Raw genomic sequence first — 9,497 nt, forward strand, 5'->3', positions numbered from 1 at the left:
CAACTGCTGTGGTCATAAGTCCCCTTGAACTTAGAACTACTTAAACCTAACTAACCTAAAGACATCACACACATCCATGCCCGAGGCAGGATTCGAACCTGCGACCGTAGCAGTCCCGCGGTTCCGGACTGAAGCGCCTAGAACCGCGCGGCCACCGCGGCCGGCTGCCACATGTAAAGTAAAGTAAAGTATAAATACTTCTTTGGTCACGTAGTATTTATCTGTGTCAAAGATTTTTGTTCTACTTATTCACTGGCAGTATTTTCCATGCTATGATACCTCATCCTCAGGCACTGCCGACATTAAGTAACTTTTGTATTGTTGTGTTGTTCAAATGGTTCAAATGGCTCTGAGCAATATGGGACTCAACTGCTGTGGTCATAAGTCCCCTTGAACTTAGAACTACTTAAACCTAACTAACCTAAAGACATCACACACATCCATGCCCGAGGCAGGATTCGAACCTGCGACCGTAGCGGTCGCGCTGTTCCAGACTGTAGCGCCCAGAACCGTTCGGCCACTCCGGCCGGCTGTTGTGTTGTATTGTCAACATAAAAAGGTAACTGGTGGGCGCCACCACAGCAAATGGGGGAAGCTCGGATAGTACCGGACAGCCGATTTTATCGGACGAGCTGTTTCTCACAACTGTCGCTAATGGAAGCATCTAGAGCGCCACTTCAGTATGAGTCACGTAGGAACAAGATCGGGCTCGCGTTTCTGAATCAAAACAATACTGCGTTTCGGAGTGGCAACAAGGTATTTGTTTCTAGTGAGATTTTTGGTGCACGAACTTAACTTGGGGGTGCTGTATTTTGTTTGCAAGTAATACATTTTTTTTATTGTATCTTGGGGGACAACTGTATTATTCCTGTACTGTACGATGTGACGTTGTCTACCTAAAGTAATAACTCTGGGAATGTTAAATTACGACTACCAACAACTTCCACAGTGGCACATATAGTTTGTGTGTGATATTGCAGTTTCTGGTTGCTCCAGAAAAAAAGAAAAAAAAAAACAGATATCATTGAATTGGTTTTCTATAAAGGCAAATATGGGGAAGTCACGACATAAATGAACGATAATTAAACAAAGGGACACAACTGTTACTTGAGTAGCTAATGGTGGATAAAATCCGGTGTATTTGCTGTTTCAAAGTTTCTTTGTTTGGATAAAGGCATGTACACTACCCGGATTTCAAGCTACTGATCCCATCTTCAAATGGTTCAAATGGTTCTGAGCACTATGGGACTTAACATCTGAGTTCATCAGTCCAATAGAACGCAGAACTACTTAAACCTAACTAACCTAAGGACATCACACACATCCATGCCCGAGGCAACAGGATTCGAACCTGCCACCGTAGCAGTCGCGCGGTTCCGGACTAAAGTGCCCAAAATCGCTAGGCCACCACGGTCGGCTGAACCCATCTTCAGGTGCCACTTAATCGCGCACGACAAAACCGTAAAGTCACGCAGAAAAATTTAAAAAAATACCCAGTAGTATACCACTGGAAAACGTAGGTGATGAAGAGGAAATAATATTCTATAGTCAATGAAACCTTTGAAGGTGAGTGAATTCAGTGCCACACGTGTGAGGGTTGGCCCGATGAGAAATGTGTCACTAAAGGGAAGAACAGTTTTTACTACACCCGTGACAATTGTTTCACTAAAGATTAAACCAGTGTTTTTTATTTAGGGCTATTCCGTTTAAAGCTGCAACTTAATAATCTTTTTAATGAATTTTTGCTTATTTGAATCAACTTTCTCTAGATCTGCAAACTTGGTGCTAAGATCTGTACCTTATCTTGCTTCTATTTAATGTTTGTAAATGCTTACGGTCCAAATAAAACTTCACTGTAACAAAAACATGTTACAGTATCATGTCCGATACAAACCATCAAATATTTAAACGATCAAAATTCAAAGGGCGGAAGACATGCGAAATAAATCAACATAGCACATGCACCGTATAAGAATGCTGCGCGGGGGGTCAGGGATTTTCTCTGCCTCGTGACGGCTGGGTGTTGTGTGCTGTCCTTAGGTTAGTTAGGTTTAAGTAGTTCTAAGTTCTAGGGGACTGATGACCATAGATGTTAAGCCCCAGAGTGCTCAGAGCCATTTGAACCAATGCTGCGCGGAACGTAGATGCTGCTCTGGATCTTTGCAGCTCAAGAAGACTACCGTTTTGAACATTGCATATTCACCGAGCTTGCAATAGATTACGATACAACAAAAATTTTCCCTGCTGCTAACTTTTTTTTCGGGCTGCCGTAATTAAAGAATCTGTGGAGACATTATTATCCGGGACAGCGCCTGTCAATTGGAAATGACACAGAAGTTATTTCCACATTTTTTTTGTCAGCGAAGACGTCAGAACGCTGAATGCGGCTGCGAGCGGCAACCCGTCGAACATCTGAGTTCACAGTCCAGTCATCCAGGGCGCTACCATGGCGCATGCGTGGCTCACCTGAAGATGTCTTGGTGGCGTCCAAGCGAAATACCGTAAGTAGCGTTAAACAATGACATGTTTCACTCGCGACAATTTCAAGATTACATTGTTAAGATCTGTTCACGAATGTGATCCGACAGTAATTATATTATGAATGCAAGTACTTTTTTAATTTTCGTCGCTGTCTGTCCGGTTACGCAGTCTCGTAAACGGTTGGCCCTGACTAGTATTTGTACGCAATCTGACTGCATAGAACAACAACAAAGAATGAAACGAAATTTCCGTTAACACAATTAATTAATTAAGTCCCCAGCAACTATGAAAGCTACGAAACAACAAAACACAAGTGTGGCTGTTCTGTGTGTGGAAGTGTGATTCAACGTACACATCTGGCACGATTCTTCCTCAATACGACAAGATGTTTTAAATACCATTTATACTGAAGTAATTAAAAAAATAAACAGAAATACTATAATTGCACATAGAAACCAGAAATACAGTCTGATACAAGAACACGAGCCAGATGCTTTGTTGACTGAACCTGTGACCAAGAGGCATTATTTTTTAAGACATTGAAATAATGAAAAAAAAGGAATTTTTTTTACCTTCATATATATTGATGAAAAGCACACTCTGATCATTACAGCATCCCCAATCCAACAACATCTGGTGTCTAGCCCATCAAAACAATATGACAACATCTGAACAAGCACTCTCCATGGGAACTTCTCAACAACGACTCGCTACTGCAACATCTCAACAAGCACAGCCTACTGCTACTTCTCAATAAGCACTGCCTACTGCTACTTCTCAATAAGCACTGCCAGTGGAGGCGGCGGAATAATACTCTTTGGCGCAATCTCTGGCGCTGTGGCTCAGTGTAGCCACCTTTCAACTTTTCAATACAATTGCTGATAAATTGCCTTCCTGTTACAAGACAAGACAAAGTAATGAGATACCTCTTTACATCGTGTGGGACCACCTTTTGTCTGACGTGGTGCAGCATGTCGACGAGACATGGACTCAACAAATCTTTGGAAGTCCCCCCGCAGAAATATTGAGCCACTTTGCCTCTATAGCCGTCCATGGTTGCGAATGTATTGCCGGTTCAGGGTTTTGTGCACGGACTGACATCTCGATTACGCCCCATAAATGTTCGATGGGATTCATGATGGGCGATCAAGGTGATCAAACCATTCGCTCCAACTGTCCAGAATTTTCAAACTAATCGCAAACAGAATGAGATTTTCACTCTGCAGCGGAGTGTGCGCTGATATGAAACTTCCTGGCAGATTAAAACTGTGTGCCCGACCGAGACTCGTAGCTCAGTTGGTAGAGCACTTGCCCGCGAAAGGCAAAGGTCCCGAGTTCGAGTCTCGGTCGGGCACACAGTTTTAATCTGCCAGGAAGTTTCATAATCGCAAACAATTGTGGTGCAGTGTAAATCCATAAATGTTCCATAGTTGCTTAGAAAAATGGAGTCCATGAATGGCTGAAAATTGTCTCCAAGTACCCGAACATCCAGAGGACCCAGCCTAATCCATCTAAAAAGAGCCCACACCATTATGGAGCCACCATCAGCTTGCACATTGCCTTGTTGACATCTTGGGTCCATGGCTTCGTGGGGTCTGCGCCGCACTCGAACCCCACCATCAGGACTTACCTACTGAAATCTGGACTCATCAAACCAGGTCACGGTTTTACACACGTCTACGGTACGACCGGTATGATCACGAGCCCAGAAGAGGCGCTACTTGTGATGTCGTGCTATTAGCAAAGGCAGTCGCATCGGTCACCTGCTGCCATAGCCCATTAATGCCAGATTTGGCCGCACTGTCCCACATTGATATCTATAGTTATTTCACGAAATGTTGCTTGTCTGTTAGCACTGACAGCTCTACGCAAACGCCACTGCTTTCAGTCGCTGAGGAAGCCGTCGGCCTCTGGAGTGAGAGGTAATGCCTGAGGTTCGGTATTTTCGGCACACCCTTATTATGGACTGGGAATATGGAATTCCATAACGATTTCCGAAACGGATTGTCCCATGCGTCTAGCTCCATCTACCATTCCGGGTCGAAAGCCTGTTAATTCCCGTTATAGAGCCATAACCACGTAAGTAACCTTTTCATATGAATCACCTGCCCTCTGATAACTCGTGTATGCGATTCTAGTGCTGCAGCACGACGTGGCATGGAGTCGACTAAAGCGCTTAATGGAACTGACACCATCAATCCTGTAGGGCTATCCATATATCCGTAAGAGTACGAGGGAGTGGAGATCTCTCCTGAACAGCACGTTGCAGGGCATCCCAGACATGCTGAATAATGTTCACGTCTGGAAAATTTGCTGGTCAGGGGAAGTGTTTAAACTCAGAAGAGTGTTCCTGGAGACATTCTGTAGAAATTTTACAAGTGTGGAGTGTTGCATTGTTCAGGCCGTCGGAATGCACAAAGGACATGAATAGATCCAGGTACGTGTCTCCTGTCAGAGTCGTGTCTAGACTAATCAGGAGTCCCACATCACTCCAACTGCACAAGACTCACACCATTACAGAGCCTCCGCCAGTCCCCTGCTGACATGCAAGGTCCATGAATTCATAAGGTTGTCTCCATACCCGTACACGTCCATCCGCTAGATACAATTTGAAACGAGACTTGTCTGACAAGCCAACATGTTTCCAGTCATCAAGAGTCCAATTCCAGTGTTGACGCACCCACGCGAGGTGTAACATTTTCTGTCATGCAGTCATCAAGTGTACACGAGTGGCTCCGAAAGCCCACATCGATGATGTTGAATGATTCGCACGGCGATACTTGTTAATAGCCCACGATTGGAATCTGCAGCAATTTGCGGAAGGGTTCGACTTCTGTCACGGTGAACGATTCTCTTCAATCGTCGTTGGTCCTGTTCCTGGATGATCATTTATCGGCAGACGCGATGTCGGAGATCTTACGTTTTAGCGGATTCCTGATATTCACGGTACACTCGTGAAACGGTCGTAATCCCCACTTCATCGCTACCTCGGAGATTTTGTGTTCCACCGCTCGTGCTCCGTGTATACTACCACGTTCATACTCACTTAAATCTTGAAAACCTGCCACTGTAGCAGGAGTAACCGATCTAACGTCTGCGCTAGACACTTGTATTATATAGGCATTGCCAACTGCAGCGCCGTGTTCTTCCTCTTTACATGTCTCTGTATTTGAATATGCTCTCTGTACCAGTTACTTTGGCGCTTCAGTGTGTAATGGGTAAGATGCCACGTCATTAAAGGGTTGTCCTATGTGAGCCAGATAAGTTAGAAAGATTTGTGTGGTGTAAAGCTTATGATTTTATATGTACAAACATCAAAGACTGTCTTGCATCACCGCAGTCCCCGAACTCCTGAAGACAGACGTTGATATTGTATCACAGGCACAGTCCATTTGACTGTTCAGAGATGTCTCTAAACCCGCCCCAAGATGTAAACAACCGTGCATGAGCAGCGCCTATTAGACGGAGGGGTCCGACAGCCGATCAGTTTCAGACATTACACCAGGAAGGAGGTACACGGCTCGTGCTGTAGTTCAACCATGCCTAGGTGGTTAATACCGCGGTTCCATTGCCTACGCATTGTTACTTTGTGCCAGGAAGGACTCAACAAGGGAACTGTCCAAGGGTCTTGGAGTGAAACAAAGCGATGTCGTTCGGACACGGAGAAGATACAGAGAGGCAGGAACTGTCGATGACATGCCGCGCTCAGGCCGCCCAAGGGCTACTACTGAAGTGGATGACCGCTATCGCAGGATTATGGCTACGAGGAACCCTGATTGCAATGCCACCATGTTGAATAATGATTTTCATGCAGCCACAAGACATTGTGTTACGACTCAAACTGTGCGCAACAGACTGCATGACGCGCTACTTCACTCCCGATGTCCATGGCAAAGCCCATCTTTCCATCCACGACACCATGCAGCGCGGTACAGATGGACCTAACAACATGCCGCATGGACCGCTCACGATTGGTATCACGTTCTCTTCACCGATGAGTGTTGCGTATGCTTTCAGCCAGACAATTGTCGGAGACGTGTTTAGAGGCAACCCAGTTAGGCTGAACGCCTTAGACACACTGTCCAGCGACTGCAGCAAAATGATGGCTCAAATGGTTCAAATGGCTCTGAGCACTATGCGACTTAACTTCTGAGGTCATCAGTCGCCAAGAACTTAGAACTAATTAAACCTAACTAACCTAAAGACATCACACACATCCATGAACGAGGCAGGATTCGAACCTGCGACCGTTGCGATCGCTCGGTTTCAGACTGCAGCGCCTAGAACCGCACGGCCACTCCGGCCGGCGATGGAGGTTCCCTGATGGTTTGAGGTGGCATTATGTGGGCCCGACGTACGCCGCCGGTGGTCATGGAAGGCGCTGTAACGGCTGTACGATACGTGAATGCCATCCTCCGACCGATAGTGCAACCATATCGGTAGCATATTGGCCAGGCATTCGTCTTCATGGACGACAATTTGCGCTCCCATCGTGCACATCTTGTGAATGACTTCCTTTAGGATAACGACATCGCTCGAATAGAGTGGCCAGCATGTTCTCCAGACATGAAACCTATCGGACATGCCTGGGTTAGATTGGAAAGGGCTATGGACGACATGACCCACCAACCAGTCTGACGGATCTACGCCGAATGGCCGTTGAGGACAATCTGGACCAACATGATGAATTTGTGGATAGTATGCCACGACGAATACAGGCATGCATCAATGCAAGAGGACGCGCTACTGAGTATTAGAGGTATCGGTGTGTACAGCAATTTGGACCACCCCCTCTGAAGGTTTTACTGTATTGTGGTATAACATGCAATCTGTGGCTCTCATGAGCAATGAAATGGGTGGAAATGATTTTTATGTTCATCTCTATTCCAATTTTCTGTACAGGTCCCGGAACTCTCGGAACCAAGGTGATGCAAAACTTTTGTTGATGTGTGTATGTTTCACATGACTGAAATTAAAATATGTATCTAGTACTTTTAAATTTGAGACATCATAATTAGTTTTACTTTAGTTATACAGTATGAAATACGTTACGTGTAAACCTTTAACTTACATCCAGAGTAAACTATCATGCCTCGTCAATAGAACAGATGATGGTTCAAATGGCAATAAGCACTATGGGACCTAACATCTGAGGTCATCAGTCCCCTAGACTTAGAACTACTTAAACCTAACTAACCTAAGGACATCACACACACACATGCCCGAGGCAGGATTCGAACCTGCAACCGTAGCAGCCACGCGGTTCCGGACTGAAGTGCCTAGAACCGCTCGACCACAGCGGCCGGTTTCAAGATCTGAGGATAATCTCCTCTTGGTTGCATAACATGTCAATAGTGGGAGTTTGCGTATGTGGGATGCATCGAAATTGTACCGAATACCATACGGAACCCTAAAACAGAGAATGGAAAACAAAAATTTAACCAAATGGCGACCACGCCCTGCAGGTAAGGATATGACCAATAGTGGAGCCAACTTCGTCAGTACTATAGACGCAGGAATTTTAATAACTACAGAATACTAATCGTAATTCATATTGGAAACTTCTTCAGGACACCTTGGTTATAAAAATAAAAGCATACTTCTGGACTACGTACGACGACTACAAGAAGCTGGATATCCATCATCGCCAAAATCAATTCGGCTGTTGGGGTAATCATTTCCGGAGAAAAATGGGAAACTTAACAGGTTCACTAACGAAAGTAAGACAGCATGCTATGTCTAGTTGAATATATTCTTGTAAAGGCATCCCACTGTTGTTATGAGGAATGCCTGGATTATATCCATTCCAACAGAGTTGAGAATTTGTAGAGGAAAGGTTGAGAACTATATTGCACTCCGACCTGCCAACACAAGTTGTTCCGGCAGCCTGAGATAATTTATGACATGGGCAATGTGGACTTCACCTGAACAATCAAGCTGGGGAAATTCTAGCCTTGAAAGTTTCAGAAGACGTCCATCATATAAGGAAGTGAAATCGTATCTCCAATTGCCTGCTGAATTCCAAAGAGAAATTCCTTCCACCCTACAGCACAACTAAAGGGAAAAGGGAGGAACCTGAATTTGAAGACTGTATACCTCCCTGTCCCACATCGAAATGATGGTTCTGCATATGTGAATACAGAAGTGTGTATGAACTGGATGAACAATCACTTCATTCCTATGAAGGAACCTGGCAAAGTGTTGCTGATTCTGGTTGGGCAAATATTGCAGTGTTCTGATGTCAGTCTTCTTGGTTTGGAAGCTGAGAATCAGACTATTCTCCTCTGCCTACCTAGCGAAATTACGCAATGCTTGCAACTTCTAGATCGGGCAGCCTTCAAGCCCTTAAAAACATTTTGGCAACAGGGTATCAAAAGCTGGGTTCACAACCATCAAAGCCGCAAGCTTATTCGGCTGCAGTCTGGATAACTGTTAAGTACTGCATGGAATCGTGCAGCAGCTGTGTGTAATGCCACTTCTGGATTTTTCACCCTGTGGGATTTATCGACATCACCCATAAAAAATCTCAGATCACGTATTTGCAATATTGCAATATCTGACAGAGTAATTGGCGATGCAGTTGACACAGAACTGGAAATGCAGCAAAAGTAAAAGCAATACCCCAAACAGAACAACCTGGTAATCCTACTGTATCTTTTACAAGCCGTACTTCAACGAGCACTGCTGCGCCAGCAGCATCCACATCCAAAGCAGCGGCGGCTATAAGCAATGTAGCACCGTCCAGAAGTACTGCAGGACTATGCAGTAGTCGTGGAGAAGATTCTAACAATTCTTCTATCGATGACATATGTCCTACTCCCAATGCTTCAGCATCTGGGCCAACCAAGATGAAAAGGCAGATTTCAGCCCAAAATGAAGACAGAGGAGAGACAAAGCACAAAAGAACGCTTCGAAACGCCATACTCTGCTAATGGAGGAACTGGGACCACCATGTACTTCATCTTCAAGCAATGAGGAGTCTTTACGTCTAAATAGCAGAAATTGAGGGAGTCACA

The sequence above is a fragment of the Schistocerca piceifrons genome, chromosome 3 (genome assembly GCF_021461385.2).
Source record: "Schistocerca piceifrons isolate TAMUIC-IGC-003096 chromosome 3, iqSchPice1.1, whole genome shotgun sequence".
Lineage (NCBI taxonomy): Eukaryota > Metazoa > Arthropoda > Insecta > Orthoptera > Acrididae > Schistocerca > Schistocerca piceifrons.